This window comes from Malus domestica, chromosome 05 (genome assembly GCF_042453785.1).
Source record: "Malus domestica chromosome 05, GDT2T_hap1".
NCBI lineage: Eukaryota > Viridiplantae > Streptophyta > Magnoliopsida > Rosales > Rosaceae > Malus > Malus domestica.
Genome location: NC_091665.1, coordinates 22,248,232 through 22,264,727, shown reverse-complemented (window position 1 = coordinate 22,264,727; position 16,496 = coordinate 22,248,232). Strand labels below are relative to the sequence as shown.

At 38.8% G+C, this 16,496-nt stretch overlaps 1 pseudogene; it reads left to right on the top strand.

Moving 5' to 3' along the window:
* The first annotated feature begins 5,104 nt into the window (after positions 1-5,104).
* LOC139196139 (pathogenesis-related protein 1-like) lies at positions 5,105-5,686 on the top strand (annotated as a pseudogene).
* The last annotated feature ends 10,810 nt before the right edge of the window (positions 5,687-16,496 follow it).

Below are 16,496 nucleotides of genomic sequence, written 5' to 3'. Positions count from 1 at the left end.
AATTTTTCGAGAAAGGAATTATAAATGCAGTGATAAACGAAACTTATATTTGCTTAATTCTGAAAAAGTTAGATTCTGTGAAATTGAGGGACTACAAGCGTAGTTAAAGGCCAAATGAGGTCATGGGCAATACAATATCTCCATCTCAAGGAGCCTTTGTTAAAGGCATACGAATTCTGGATGTAGTCTTCGTAGCAACTGAGGTGGTAGAAGAGGTAAGGCAGAAGAATGAGGAGGGTTTGGTCCTTAAGATTGATTTTGTAGAAGGATTATGACCATGTCAAATTGGGATTTTTGGAAGAAGTCTTACTAAAAAGGGCTTCGGGTTTAGATGGAGGAAATGGGTGCTCGATTGTTTAAGTTCGGCAAACTTCTCAGTTATGATCAATGGGAGACCTAGGGGAATATTCAAAGCTTCAAAAGGTTTAAGACAAGGAGACCTACTGTCACCTTTTCTGTTCACCCTAGCAGTAGACGTGTTGAGTAGATTGTTTGAGAAGGCACAAGAAAATCACTTGATCAAAGGGTTGTGCATTGGGCAAGATAATGTGGAGATCTCTAACCTTCAATTCGCGGATGACACCAACTTCTTCTTGGCAGGGCCAGAGGAGGGTTGGAACAATTTATTAGAATTGCTGCATCTTTTTGGCATGGTTTCAGATTTGAAGATTAACAAAGCAAAGTGTTCCTTGGTGGGAATTAACTCTGATTATGAGAAAATCACAAGGTTGGCAAGTTCTTGGGGTTGTGAGGTGGGAAGCTGGCCAATGAGGTATCTGGGTCTTCCTCTCGGGGGAAGGCCAAAAACTATTAAATTCTGGGACCCCATTGGTAGAAAAGGTGGAATTGAGACTTCAAGGTTGGAAGAAAGCGTTCTTATCTAGAGGCGGAAGATTAACCTTGATTCAAGCTGTCTTGGGAAGCTTGCCAATCTACTACATGTCTTTGTTCAAAGCTCCTTGCAAGGTCATTGGTAGGTTGGAAAAGCTAATGAAAGGGTTTCTTTGGGAAATGGTAGAGGAAGGAAAGAAGAATCACCTAGTTAAGTGGGAGGTAGTAAGCAAAAGTAAGGAGGAATGAGGCTTAAGTCTGGGAAACTTGTGAAATCAGAATGCAACATTACTAGCTAAGTGTTTGTGGAGATTCCTACTGGAATCAAACTCTCTTTAGCATAAGGTGATAAGGAGCAAGTACGGTTTGGAGGCAAATGGTTGGGATGCTAATTGCCCGAGTCGGGGCTCGTGTTGAAGTTCTTGGTCAGATATCTCAGCCGGTCTTCCTTATTTTCTACACTCTTGTAAATTTACGGTTGGCAATAGGGAGAGGTTGAGGTTTTGGGATAATGGTTGGTTGGAGGGCGAATCGTTGAAAGAGCAATTCCCAAGATTATTTTTGTTATCAAGGACAAAAAACCAAAGCATTTCCAGTTTTGTGGTTTTTCTCTTCAGCTGGTCAGCTGGAATTTTGATTTTAGAAGAAATCTCAGTGAAACAGATATGGTAGAGGCAACTGGTTTACTACAGAAGATAGAGTCTGTGCGGCTAAGTCAATCTAGAGAAGATATTGGAAGATGGAACTTAGAAGGATCAGGCATGTTCACATGCAAATCCTATAACTATTTCCTTTGCAACAATGAAGATGTGCAACACTTCCCTCCTTTCTCTCAGTTCTAAAATGCAAATGTTCCTTTAAAAGTCAAAATTCTTATATGGTTAGTGGCGCTTGGGAAGGTTAATATGTGTGATCAAGTCCAAAGGCGAATGCCTTTTACATATTTTTCCCCAGTTTTGTGTATGTATGGGGAGGAGAGCGTCAATCATGTCTTCCTTCACTGTTCGTTTAACATACAACTGTGGTGGAAAATGCTCAAGGAAGTTGGAGGCTGTTGGGTACCTCCAAAGGCTTGTTTCGAGCTTCTAAGTACTAAATTTGACGCCCTAGGAAAATGGAGGAAAGCCAAAGCATTGTAGGGCTCTCTGCTATTGACAATTTTCTGGAATATTTGGTTGGAGTGTAATAAAAGACTTTTTGAGGATTATAAGGGAGTGGGGGTTGGGATAGAGTAAGACACTGGGCAGCTCTTTGGGCTTCAGTTTCAATTGAGTTTAGAGATTACCCTATCTCTTATATACTAAAGGATTTGTCAGCAGTCGTTAAATGATACTGTTTAGCCTTACCATTGTTTAATTAGCATTACCTTAAAGGTCCTTTCTACTTACTCCCGGTTCTAGGTGGAACTCTTTTCCACTTGTGTAAATTCTCCCTTTTATATAAAATTCTTTCGTTTCTTCTAAAAAAAAAAATACTAAAATTGAAAAACAAATTTATTCTCGATAGGAAACTGCTTCAACCGTCCAGCTGTTTCACTCCGGAAGACGTCCATTTCCAGAATTTATAAATTTTAAAAATAACCGCAGAGCCAATGCCATTCGTCCATCCTACTCTCAACACCATATGGTGGATGGGTCAGAGCTTCATCATTGTCCATTTCCGCAATTTATTGTTTTGGAAGATGCGAGTACGGTTTTGCTTGTGGTGAAATGAATGGACAAGGATTGTTTGCCCTCCACTTCCGGTGCCCTCCCCGTGCCCTCCTGTTTGTGAGGTCACGGTTAAGCCACGTCAACATTTGATATTACTATTCATTTTTGTCTTATTATATCTATAAAAAAACAATATAAAATATTGACGTGGCTTAACCGTGACCACACAAAACAGGAGGGCACGGGGAGGGCACCAAAAGTGGAGAGCAAACAATCCTTGTCCGAAATGAATATAGATGGGATTTTATTTTCTTTTCTTTTTTGGGGCGGGGTACTAGTTAAGTGAGTCAATATATTTTGCCAAATCTTTCTGATTGTGGGGTGTTCTAGGGTTTCTTTTGTCTTTTTCATCAGGAAAAAATTGGGAATTTAGTTTTGATTTTTACTGTCACTTTACTTTTGTGTTATGAAATTATACTTGGGTGTCTAAAAATGAAACCTCAATTTGTGTTCTAGACTTTTAGTTTGACATACATGTGGTCGCTGCCACCTAATGTTCCAAACACTACAGAAAGAAAAAAAAAAACACATTGGCAGAGTCGATGATAACTAATCAGTTGGAGTTTCTGTTATAATCCAAACACACTACCTAATGATTGATACCAACCCATTTTTGTTAATTTCACACTTTTGATCTTCAAGGCCTTTTGTCGATGCCTTTTGTTCAACAAGAAATTAGGTTCACATCCTTCTTTTTGCTACTTCATTAATTAAAATCCTATTCATTTTTAATTTTTGATCAAGGTCCTTGGATATTAATAGCATCATTAATTATTTGAATAATAAAATATTTTTATTTTTAAATATATTCCTTTAGTGTTAAAAATGTTACAATTAGTATATTTATATTTATGGCTAAATTTTTTATCATATATTTTTATTTTTAGTTTGTACCTATTTTTAATCTGTACCAATTTGTTTTTCATTTTTAATTTGTACCCATTTATTAGTTTCTTTTTGTGCCCATATTTTTTAAAGTTTTATTTGTGTTTGTACCCATGTGTATACAGTTACGTGACATTGTATATTTAATAAATGATAGAAAAATTACATATGGTATATTTATGTTTTATGCCTAAACTTTATATCATATATTTATATTTTTAGTTTGTACCCACTTTTAATTTGCAACATTTTTTTTTAAATTTGAAGTATTTTCTTTTTAGTTTTATTTTGTACCCATGTATTAATTTCTTTTAGCGCCTATATTTTTTTTTAAATTCATTTGTACTCATAATTTTGTAATCTTTTATTTTTACCCTAATTTATTTATAATATACTCATTCTTCTTTATTAATGTACCATTTTGTTATATGTGAAATGTACGATTTTTTTTTTTTGTAAAATGTACCGATTTTTTTTAACACTATGGATACTTTCTTTTTCCATTTATTATTTCTTATTTCTACATAGTTTTTATCCATTTATTCAATCAAAATGTTTGAATTTTTTTTATTCTAACTATTTCTAATAGTATTATAATGAGGGATTTTAAATGTATAGGATTATAAATCTTATAAAATATCAAACAATTAATGTCAAAACTATAAAAATATAAATATTAATTGTAATATAATGAGGTGTACAAAGTCAAGGGACTTTGATCAAACTTTGAATATCATTAAGGTTTTAGTTAAAGAATGTTAAGGATTAGGGATCGCATCCAAAGTATCCCTTATTTTAATTTTGGACAACACCATGTTAAGTAAAATTTATCCTAGTAATGATAATAAGAAACTCTCATAATAAAAATAAATAATGACTAAAACTTTTTTTTTTAAACTTATACAGAATAATAATACAAAACTATATATTTAATATAGAATATATTGTGTGTATTAATATGGCTGTTGTACAAACATGATCCAAAAGATTTATAATAAATCTTTTAGCAATATGACTATTGTATATATTGTATATTGTTATATAGAATATATTGTATATATTAATATGGCTATTGTATATTGTATATACTAAAAGATTTATAATAATAAATCTTTTAGTAATTAAACTTTAAAATTATCAAAATAATTTTTTTTCTTAACGGGTCGAAACAGGGTCACCCACGTGTTACCTGCGTGTATACCCGTTAAGAACCCGTTAATTACGGATTCTTAACGGGTCGCCCGATAATGACCCGATTAGTTATCGTGTTGACCCGAAATCCGTTATTTTCGTGTCGTTTTTGTGTTGTGTCAGAAATTGCCAGGTCTACGTAGGACCCCATAGGGGTTTAAAAGTCTTTTTATAAAAGAATAAATATGTCATTAAAATTTTCATTAACAAGTGGGTGAGAAAATAGGTCAATAAGATGAGTTTAACTGCACTCTTTGTCAATATAATCCTTCAGTCATCGGGGTTTAGATTGCCTTCTAACAGTTTTGACGTCATCATAGGGTTTAGCCATTTAGGTCATGACGACATTGCGGACAAAGAGAGAAAAATAATGTCATCATACACTGGCGTTTATACGACGTCATCATACATTGATACGTCACATGAATACATTAAATCTTGATATACCATATCAAATTAAGGTGGTTGGAAATTATGGTATCTCTATGGAAAATACAATCCCCTTTCTCCTTTTTTTCATTATAACTACTACATGCTACACTTTCTCATTTCAAATATTTGCAGTGTTAGTAGAAACCAATATTACGGGGTTGTGGAAGACTTCATTTGCCTTGGTTTGTCTCATAAGCATAACCCTACTCCCATCCTCTCATGCCCAAGACTCACCACAAGACTACCTCAATGCCCACAACGCCGCTCGAGCGCAGGTGGGCGTTGCTCCCTTGTCATGGGATACTAACTTAGCCAATTATGCACAAAGATACGCTAACTCCCGCATCGGTGACTGCAATCTTGTTCATTTTGGTGGGCCCTACAACGAAAACATAGCAAAGAGCACCGGTGACCTGTCGGGCACTGCAGCCGTGAACTTGTTTGTGAGTGAAAAAGCTGACTATAATTACAACTCTAACACCTGTGCTGCTGGGAAGGTGTGAGGGCATTATACTCAGGTTGTTTGGCGCAGTTCAACCCGTCTAGGGTGCGCGAAAGTGTGGTGCAACAATGGAGGCACCTTCATTGGGTGCAACTATGATCCCCGGGGCAACTACGCTGGGCAGAGTGAATGATTATTTTGTGAAAACATGTTCATTTGAATAACATCTATAACATGCATTTAACAATTAAAAGGCGGAATCATGCTTGCATGCATTCAAAAACAAAACATTACCCATGAAATTCAAAGCCTAGTAGATTGGTGAACCAAGACTCAACTCAAATCAAAGTGAGTTGAGAAATTTATACCTTTGTAGATTCCTCTTTGCATAAGCAAAGACTAATCACCCAAAGAGAGGGCCTTCATTCCTTGCTTCTTAGATCCATGGTTTTGGATGGAAGAATATGGTTCTCCAAGTTCCCAAAATTGAGAACCTCTAAGTGCCTACACCAAGGTTAGATTGATGAAGAAATGAGTGACCTTGGAGGAGTAGGATTGCTAGCTAATCCCTCCAAGGGGGCCGGCCTCTTTAGAGAGAAATGAGAGCTTTGTGTTCTCTCCAATTTCCTAAAAGAAACCCTTAATGAATTTTGGGCTATAAAGTTCTTTATATAGTCACTTCTTTAAATGACCTAAAGAACCAAAAACACTAATTCAACACACATGGCCGGCCACATAAGGGATTTGGGCTTTTGGGCCTTTGTGAATCTTTATTCATTAAATTGTCATACAACTTAAGTCAATGGGCTTGACGTTCGAAGCCCATTGGGCCTTAAGGTCCAAAACTATCCCTAGGTCTTTAACGAACTTATTCGTTTGATTAATTAATATATTAATTAATCCTTGCCATAAACAATTAAACCATTTAATTATTCTTACTCATCTCCATTGTTTCTTCAATCTCCACCTTACACGGTGTACGATCTATTAGGTTCCTTTTAGCGAGGCAGTGGGCGATTAGAACTCTTTCAAATCGATTGTGAATTGAAACTTACTTTCAATTCTCCCTTTAGTGATTATACACGTTTAGGGCTTCCACAAACCATGAGTGACACCTAGCAGCATATCATGGTTACCCAAGCTAATCAGAAGAGGTAGAGAACCTATTCAGTTTAGGATTACAAATGCAATATGGTCTTTCTCTAATACAATACTCTTGACCACATTGTTTGGTTTGATAGTTTATTCATGTCTACTATCCAATGTAATTCGTGTGCTTATATGATTACCTTGAATGTGATTTGGAACGACATCCTAAATCTCATTCATACTCTGGCCAGAGATTCTTAATCATATCATAGAGTATTCTCCCCCAAACGGTTTGAAGGTTAGAGATCCCTTGTTGCGCATTCACTTGCCTCCATGGCTAAGTGGCTTAACCCCAACTATGCCGTGGACACCCTCCTTTTGGAGTGACTTTTGACAAAATCAAAGATCAAGGACTTAACCACAAGACAACTATGATGCCTCAGGTCAAAGGACTACTTTGCATTATCCCAACCATGAGTTCTCATGTGAGATGAATATGAGAACTCTTCGTTGATCGTGTTCAGTGAACTCATTCTCTATTGAGCACCTACGTACTTGTCTTGATGTCACACACACCAATGACTCGAGACTAGTCACTCTCCCTGAGAGAAGACACAACACGTACTGATCTTAACGGACTGTCAATGCCTAATTGGCAATCCTATGATCAGGAACGTTTAGGATATGTATACGAAAGAATGGTCTCATGAATCTAACTTCTTTAGATTGCATTCTCCCAATCACATATTCCTTGGACTTATCGTTTAAGCATATAACATTTATATGAGACGGCTTAAAACAATAATCTTTGCCCTTTATATTTAAACTACATTAGTTTAACTTGTGAAATGTCTGTAAAGTATCATCATATGATTGGTTTTAGGGCACATTTCCAACACAGAGAACTTACTAATTAACTAATATTCAACAATCACTTAAGCGTTCATTAATTATCTGTTATATTAAGTACTTTCTGACATTATGTAAGGCTATAGCTATGTTTTCAAGAATAAAATGAATGAACTGAAAATATGACTTTAACCCGTCAAATTCAAAATTTTCCATAGAAAAACCTGGCATAATTTTTTTACTAAAACCCTGTGACTAGGATCGACCTAAGTGAATTCATTAATTATATGTAGTTTTACCCAAAAAAAAAAAACCTAATATATGTAATAATACATATAAAAAAAAGTAATTTACCTACCATGTACAAAAATGTTATCTGATTCAAATGTGTATAAATATATATATATATATATGTGTGTGTGTGTGTGTGTGTGTGTGTGTGTATTTATATAATTAGACCATATTAATTTACCTACCTACTATTTGAAATGTTCATTTCCAATGATGCAAAATATTGTATACCAACAACAAAATATTGCATATACTTAGGACTTGGATCATGCTTTTGATTTTATCTTTTTACCTACAAACAATCATATACATATTGTTTGGATCAAAACTTGAACTTTGGGCTCAAGAAGGGAGTTGGCCCAAAGGGAGGCCCGAAAGGGAAGATAGCCGGAGCCCAGTCAAAGCCCAGAAGGCAGGAGCAGGCCTTTTCTGACTTGGTGCAGCTTATGAAGACCACTTGCTTACCTACCCAAAGGCCAAGTGGTGTAGACTGATAAGCTACACAGCCCATAAAGCACTTTATGGTGGCATTACATGTAATATAGCTGATGAGTCATCACCCTCAAACCGCATTCGGGCAAAGTTGCTGCTACCCAAAGGCCAAGCCGAGTTGTCTATATAAGAAGAAAGAAAATCCAGGATTAAGGACACTCAATCAAACAAACAAATGCAAGCACAAACTCTGCTCAAAGCCAGATTTGCCTTCAAAACAAAGCTGTAGTCAGCCTTCATCCCTTTCGGGATAAACCTCTATCCCTTTCGGGATAACCCTCTCTTCAACCTTTTGTAATAGCTCTGCTACCTTGTTCAACCTTGCTGTAGTATCGATTCATCTTTTGTAATCTCTCTCTCTACCTCTCTAAGCTTTCAGACCTTTGACAAAACTACAAAGATAGGAACCTGCAAGACGAGCAACCTTGCCCGATAAGGTTTAACCTTGCCCGACCTTCTTTGCTTTGGTTTTGTCTTTTCAATATGTTGTGTACTTCCAGTTATATGCGAGTTATTTCTAGCAACATGATTATTAAGAGGCTTTCTCAGTACTTGAATCCGATTTGAATATATCGTCAGTGTTCAAACCAGATCCAAGTCCTAAGCCCTCGGGCATGTAAATCTGATCAGTTAAAAGTCCTTGGCCTTAAGGCATAAAAAAAGAACCTTATGTGGACTTAACCCATCCACGACAGTCCTTGATAAATGAGAAGTCCGAAGTTACTTGGGGCACAAGTAATCAACCTACCTTCTAGTTTTCTTTCTATTATATCATGATTACCATAGAACGTTTGAGCATGGAATGAATTCTAATGGAAAGCCTCAAGGCCTACACCTAAGGCCCCACAAAGGCATCCATTTGGATTCATTCCGTTCAGCGATCTAAAGAGTCTAAGTATAAGAATGAACTCTGATGGGAAGCCTCAAGGCCTACACCTAAGGCCCCACAAAGGCACCTATTTGGGTTCATTCTACTTCTTGGATTCGGGTAATCAGAAGTATAATAGTTAGAAAACTCCTACAATCACGAGAACAAATATGATGCGTTCGAGCACTGGTTTAGTTATTTATGGGAAGCCTCAAGGCCTACACCTAAGGCCTCACAAAGGCACCTGTTATAACTAACACGGTTTCTTGGATACATACATATATACAACTAAAGTACGACTACCATGTTACATCTGCCATGCTAAAGATGGCAGTGGCACGCCTGAGCACCTAAATGTTAACCTTGATTGGAAGCCTCAAGGCCTACACCTAAGGCCTCACAAAGGCACCTCTCAAAGTTAACGCTGTCCTTCTCTTTCAGCCTTGCCCAAAGAGTCTTACCCGAAGAGTCTTGCCCGACGAGACTTGCCCGACGACGCCCGACAGCGAAGCAGAAGCCCGACAGCAGCCCTCAACCGACGCCAACCTCCAGGGGAGCTGTGTGCTCGTCGGCCAGGAAACATCCCCGACGAAAATTCCCGCCACGAACATAGTTTTGGCACGCCCGGTGGGATAAAAAACTTCTTAATCTTGCATGTCCAAAAAGAAAAGCCAGAAAACTTGGCAAAAACAATCCGAAGGAAAGTCTTCACAAATGGTAGATCAATCAGAAAACCCTTCTTCCCCATCAGGACAAGTGGTCCTAGAGAGCCCAACTCCATCTGAGAGATCAGAAGGAAAGGGAACTAATGAAGAGCTACAGGCTACGATGATCCAAGTGCTGAAGAGCATGGAAAGAATCTCCTTGGAAGCCAAGCGAGCAAGAAAGAACGAGGTACGGAATGCCAGCTACGATGGGCGAAACTAGCGGAAAGGAAGGCTCCAGTACTGCAGATAAACCCCCACCTTATCGACCACCCCCGTTGATAAATAAAGGTGGAGGAACTAGTTGGAGGAAGCCCGAACCAAGGAAGGAAGCAAGTGCGGGCAATGACCGTAGCCCAAAAATCGAGCCTGCTCTCTTCGGTCATAATGATCTTCTCGCCACTCAGCAGCTGAGGAAGGAATTAGCTGAGTTAAGAAGGGCGGTGGCTCAAAATGCTCAACCACGAGCTCGCCCGGTATTCAGGATTACTTATCAAAAGCCTTATCCTGAATATGTTGACGAGTTAAATCCATTCCCTCTCAACTTCAAGATGCCCGCATTCCCAATATTCACAGGTGAAGATAACAGCGTGTCCTCCAGAGACCACATTTTTAAATTCTCCAATCATTGCGTGGCGTATGAGGACAACCCAAACTACAAGTTGAGGTTGTTTAGGAATTCATTAGCAGGGTTAGCATCTCAGTGGTACTCTCTATTGCCCCCTAACTCTATCGCCAACTGGGGGCAAATGGAGATGGCCTTCCATGAACAATTTTACAGAATAGAGCCAGAATTGACTATCAACGACCTTGTTGAGGTCAAGCAATACGATCATGAATCTACTGAGGACTTCATGATGAGGTTCAGAAGAACAAGGATGAGATGCCAATTCCCCGTCAACCAAGCACAGCTCATATCGATTGCTCAAAGGGCTTTGAAATTGCCTTTGAGAAAAAGATTTTATGATGCACAGTTTAATGAGCTGCAAGAATTGGTGATTACTGCCACGAAGTATGAGAGGCTGTTGCAAGAAGAGCAACAAGTGAAGCACACTTCCAAAGTTCCTCCTTTCTACAAAAATAAGGCTGCAATTCATCGGGTGGAAGTGGGAGAAGCCAGGTCAGAGCATGAGGATGGCCGTGATGAAGAGGACGTAGACGTGTGTGCCGCTGAGATGACCACACCTTTCAAACCATTGACGGTAAAGGGGCTAGTCCAGCCTGTCAATGATCAGAAGGTCGTTATGAACGATGGTGGTTTTGTCCCCATAAAACCACCCAAGTACCAGAGCTATTCGTTCGATCTATCCAAGACACCTGAGATCTATCAAGAACTGGTACGGGCAAGAGTAATCTTGCCCGACAATACTAAGAAAATGCCCAAGTCGGAAGAACTCAGGGGGAAAAAGTATTGTAAGGTGCACTATTGAAGGAAAAATTTTGTCCTAGCTAAGAACAAGTATGAACATTTGAATACACATGCAAGCTATTAACACTTTAAAGTAGGCATGCATCCAAAAACAATTCATAAAACCCATGACTTTCAACGCCTAGTATATGGTGAACCAAAATAAACTCTTTAACAAAATTAAAGAGAAGTAAAGATTTAGTGATTCTTTACCCTTGAAGCTCATCCTTGTTTACACAAGGGATTCACCCAAGTGGAGGGCCTTCAAGTCACCTCCAAGCTCCTTGAATCCTCCTTGTGTTTTCCTCCCTTTAGTGCTCCTTTGATGATTAGAGGAAAAATGATTTGTTCTCCAAAAACATCAAAAGCTTGATGTCTCTAAGTCTCTTCACCAAGGTTGTATATTGTGAAGATGATATGGATGACTAAAGGAAGAAGAGATTGCTAGATGTCCCCTCCTTTAGTGGCCGGCCTCCTTAGAAGAAAATGGAGAAAATGTTTCACCCAATTTCAACAAGAAAAACCCTAATTTGAAAATAGCTATAAAGTGGCTTTTATAACCTTTTCTTTGGTGAGTGGCAAACTTGCAATTAAGCAAACTTTGCCCATTCACCTTAATGGCCGGCCCTCCTTGGTGTTATTGGGCTATTTGCCCATTTTGTTTTAGTTGTCATACAACTTGAACATAATGGGCCTTTTGGACCAAAACGCTTTTGGGCCCCGAAACCCAAAACCAACAAATATGCCCAATACGAACCTTTCGTAAAATTAATTAACTAATTAACTAATCTTGACCATTCTTCAATTAAACCATTTAATTGCTTATCCATTTCATATAATTTCTTCACATACATCCTTACTCGGTGTACGATCCATTAGGTTCCAATTAGCGAGGCAGTGGGCGATGTTACTCTTAACTATCGATTTGTGAATTGAAACTTCATTTCAATTCTCCCTTTAATGATTAGTGTTACCTAATCATTTGGGCTTCCACAAACCATGAGTGACACCTAGCAGTATGTCATGGTTACCCAAGCTAAGTAGAATTGGTTGGAGAACCTATCCAGTTACAACTACAATGCAATACGGTCATTCTCTAATACAATACTCTTAATCACATTGTTTAAGTGATAGTTTGTTTCATGTCTACTATCCAATGTGATACTTTCCTATATGATTCCCTTGAATATGATTTGGAACAAACTTCCTAAGTCATATTCATTTGCTTTGGCCAAAGACTTTAGAATCATATCTTAGAGTATTCTCCCTCCACCATGGAAGGTTAGAGATCCCTTGTTGTGCATTCATATGCCTACATGACTAGATAGCTTGACCCCAACAATGCCGTGGACACTCCTATGGAATGTCGTTTGACATGATCAAAGATCAAGGACCTAACCATTAGACATCTATGATGCCTCAGGTCAAAGGACTACTTTGCATATTGTAACTTTAGAGTTCATACATGACATGTATGTTCGAACTCTCTTTTGATCGTAGTTCAGTGTACTCGATTACTCTTTCGAGCACCTATGTGTTTGTCTTAGTGTCCAACACCAAATGACTTGAGAGTAGTCATACTCACGCTTACACAACACATACTAACCTTAGCGGATTGTCAATGCCCAATTGGCAATCCTATGGCTAGGAACGTTTTAGGAATGAACATAAGAGAAAGGTCTCGATAATCTAACTCACTTAGATCACTTATCTCTTAGAACAAATACATTCCTTGGATTCTCTTATTGCTTAAACACATGATACAATAAATAGTGATTAACAATAAGATTTGCCCTTCATTAAACATATAAAAGTTTAATACATTAAGTATTCCAAAAAGCTATTACATCAAATGAGTGGCTTTGTGGGCATACTTCCAACAATCTCCCACTTGCACTCAAAGCCATCCTCCCATGTATCTAATACCCATCTTATCCATATGACGGTCAAGCTGGATTTGAGACATTGGCTTTGTCAGTGGATCTGCTACGTTATCGGCTGAAGCAACTTTGAGAATGTTGACTTTCCCTTCGGCAGCATATCTTCTAATGATATTAAAGCGTCTGTCAAAATGCTTGTTCTTTTGATGTGCCCTAGGTTCCTTGGCTTGAGCTATCGCCCCACTATTATCACAGTACAAAGTTACTGGTGATGTAATGGTTGGAACCACCCCAAGTTCAGTGATGAACTTCTTCATCCAGAACGCTTCTTTGCCGGCTTCAGCTGCAGCGACATATTCAGCCTCTGTTGTGGAATCAGCAATTACACTTTGTTTCTTGCTCTTCCAACTGACAGCACCACCATTCAGAGTGAATACATATCCGGAGTTGGAACTTCTATCATCGACGTCAGATTGGAAATCTGCGTCCGTATAGCCTTCCACTCGCAACTCTGCCGCTCCTCCATATACGAGGAACATGTCCTTAGTTCTTCTTAAGTACTTAAGGACCGTCTTGACAGCTGCCCAGTGTTCTGATCCGGGGTTAGATTGATATTGACTAGTAATGCTCACAGCATATGCGATATCTGGCCTTGTGCATATCATGGCATACATGAGACTTCCTATGGCAGAAGCATAAGGAATACAACTCATTTGCCGTATCTCTTCAGGAGTCTTAGGTTCCATGGCCTTAGAAAGGTGAATTCCATGTCTCACAGGAAGAAAACCTTTCTTAGAATGTTCCATTTCGAACCTACTTAGCACCTTATCAATGTACATAGATTGGGATAATCCAATTAATCTTCTGGATCTATCACGATAGAGCTTTATCCCAAGTACATAAGATGCATCTCCTAAATCTTTCATGTGGAAGGTTTTGGACAACCACACTTTTACAGAAGAAAGTATTGCAGTGTCATTCCCGAATAGTAATATGTCATCTACATATAACACTAGGAATACTACTGCTTCCCCAACGACCTTTTGATAAACACATTTGTCGTCTTCGTTTTGAGTAAAACCAAACGTTTTGATTTCAGTGTCGAAACGAATGTTCCAGCTCCTTGAGGCTTGCTTAAGTCCATAAATGGACCTTTGAAGCTTGCATACCTTAGTCTTTTCAGACTTGGACATGAAACCTTCGGGTTGAGTCATATAGAGCTCTTCCTCTAGGTAGCCGTTCAGAAAGGCCGTCTTCACGTCCATTTGCCATATCTCATAATCATGGTATGCAGCTATAGCAAGCAAAATCCGAATGGACTTAATCATGGCTACAGGAGAGAAAGTTTCTTCATAGTCAATCCCTTCTCTTTGCCTGTAACCCTTGGCTACTAGTCTAGCCTTATAAGTCTCCACGTTCCCATCAACGCCTATCTTCCTCTTGAAGACCCATTTGTTTCCAACAGGTACAATACCTTCTGGAGGGTCTACAAGAGTCCAGACCTGATTTTGATACATGGAATCCATCTCGGATTTCATGGCCTCTTGCCATCTCTTTGAATAAATGTCGGACATTGCTTCAGTGTAGTCTCTAGGGTCCTCCTTTGTTTCATTGTCACCTAGAAGGTACAATTCATCAAAGTCATTGTCTAAGCCATACCTCTTAGGTGGCTTACTAACCCGTTCAGATCTACGTGGAGCTAGGGGTTCAGGAACAGGGTTGTCATCTTGTTGAGTGCTGGTTTGTGGTTCATCATTAATCTCATTAATTTCTTTCAATTCTATCGTTTTCTCACTACTTCCATTGAGAACGAATTCATCTTCAAGGAATATAGCAGTTCTGGCGACAAAGACTTTCTTGTCGTCAGGGTTATAGAATTCGTATCCCAAAGTCTGTTTGGAATACCCCACAAAATAGCACTTAACAGATCTTGCTTCAAGCTTGTCAGCTTCAAGCCTTTTAACGTAAGCCGGACAACCCCAAATCCTAATATGATTAAGATTTGTGCTTTTGCCATGCCATATCTCATATGGCGTTTGTGAAACTGACTTGGAAGGTACTCTATTAAGCAAGTAAGCTGCTGTATATAGAGCGTATCCCCAGAATGATACTGGTAGATTAGCAGAACTCATCATAGAACGAACCATGTTCATCAAGGTTCGATTTCTCCGTTCAGAAACTCCGTTATGCTGAGGAGTTCCTGGTGGAGTCCACTGTGATACTATTCCACACTCTTTGAGATAATCTAGGAACTCGTTACTCAGATATTCACCCCCTCGATCTGATCTTAGGGTCTTTATCTGTTTCCCAGTTTGCTTCTCAACTTCATTCTTGAATTCTTTGAACCTTTCAAAGGATTCTGACTTGTACTTCATAAGATACACATAGCCAAACCGAGAGTGATCGTCGGTGAATGTGATATAGTAGGAGAAGCCTCCTCTCGACGTAGTAGACATAGGTCCACAAACGTCAGTGTGGATTAACCCTAGAATTTCTGTGGCACGCTCTCCTTTTCCAGTAAATGGAGATTTGGTCATCTTCCCTTTTAAGCAACATTCACAAGTACCCATCCGGTCATTACCTAATGGGCGGATATATCCGTCTTTCGACATCTTGCGAATCTTATCAAGGTTCACATGTCCAAGTTTAAGATGCCACATCTTTTCTTGGTTAACTTCTTCTCTAGCCCTTTTGGGTTTTGAGGTATTCCCGCTTTCAATACAGTGCGTCCCACTATTCGTCTCTAGGTGAAAAAGTCCCTCTATCATATTACCATGAGAGATAATACGACCGTTCAAGTATAAAGTGCAACTCATTTTGTCAAACAATACTGAGTGCCCATCTCGTAAAAGCTTAGAGATAGAAATCAAATTCTTTATACATGAAGGAAAATATAAACAATTTTTAAGTTCCAGGACTTCCCCAGAGGGTAGGTTAAGCATGTAGGTGCCTATTGCTTTTGCAGAGATTTTAGTGCCGTTCCCAACTCGCACAACCATCTCCCCATTGCGCAGTGACCTGCTCCCAGCTAGTCCCTGCAACGTATTGCAAATATGTTGACTAGCGCCTGAATCAAATATCCAGGAATTGGAGCTCACTGTAAAAGCACTCTCTATGACAGAAATAGTCTCTTCAAAAGTTCGTGTCATAAGGCTCGCAATGCGCACCTTGTATTTCTTCTTCCAACGTTCATCCTTTCCACAATGAAAGCATGTTCCTTTGGATTTCTTTGCCTTCTTCTTATGCAACCTTTTCCTTATGTTTGCAATCTCACTCCCACTGTCCATTTTGAAACCTTTTTCAAATCTACAGCACATGTCAATCATCTCTTTCAAAGAATGATCGAATCTATTCACTTTATAGTTTACAATAAACTTAGTGAAATCATCCGAGAGAGATGCAAGGAAAAAGTCTTGGGCCAT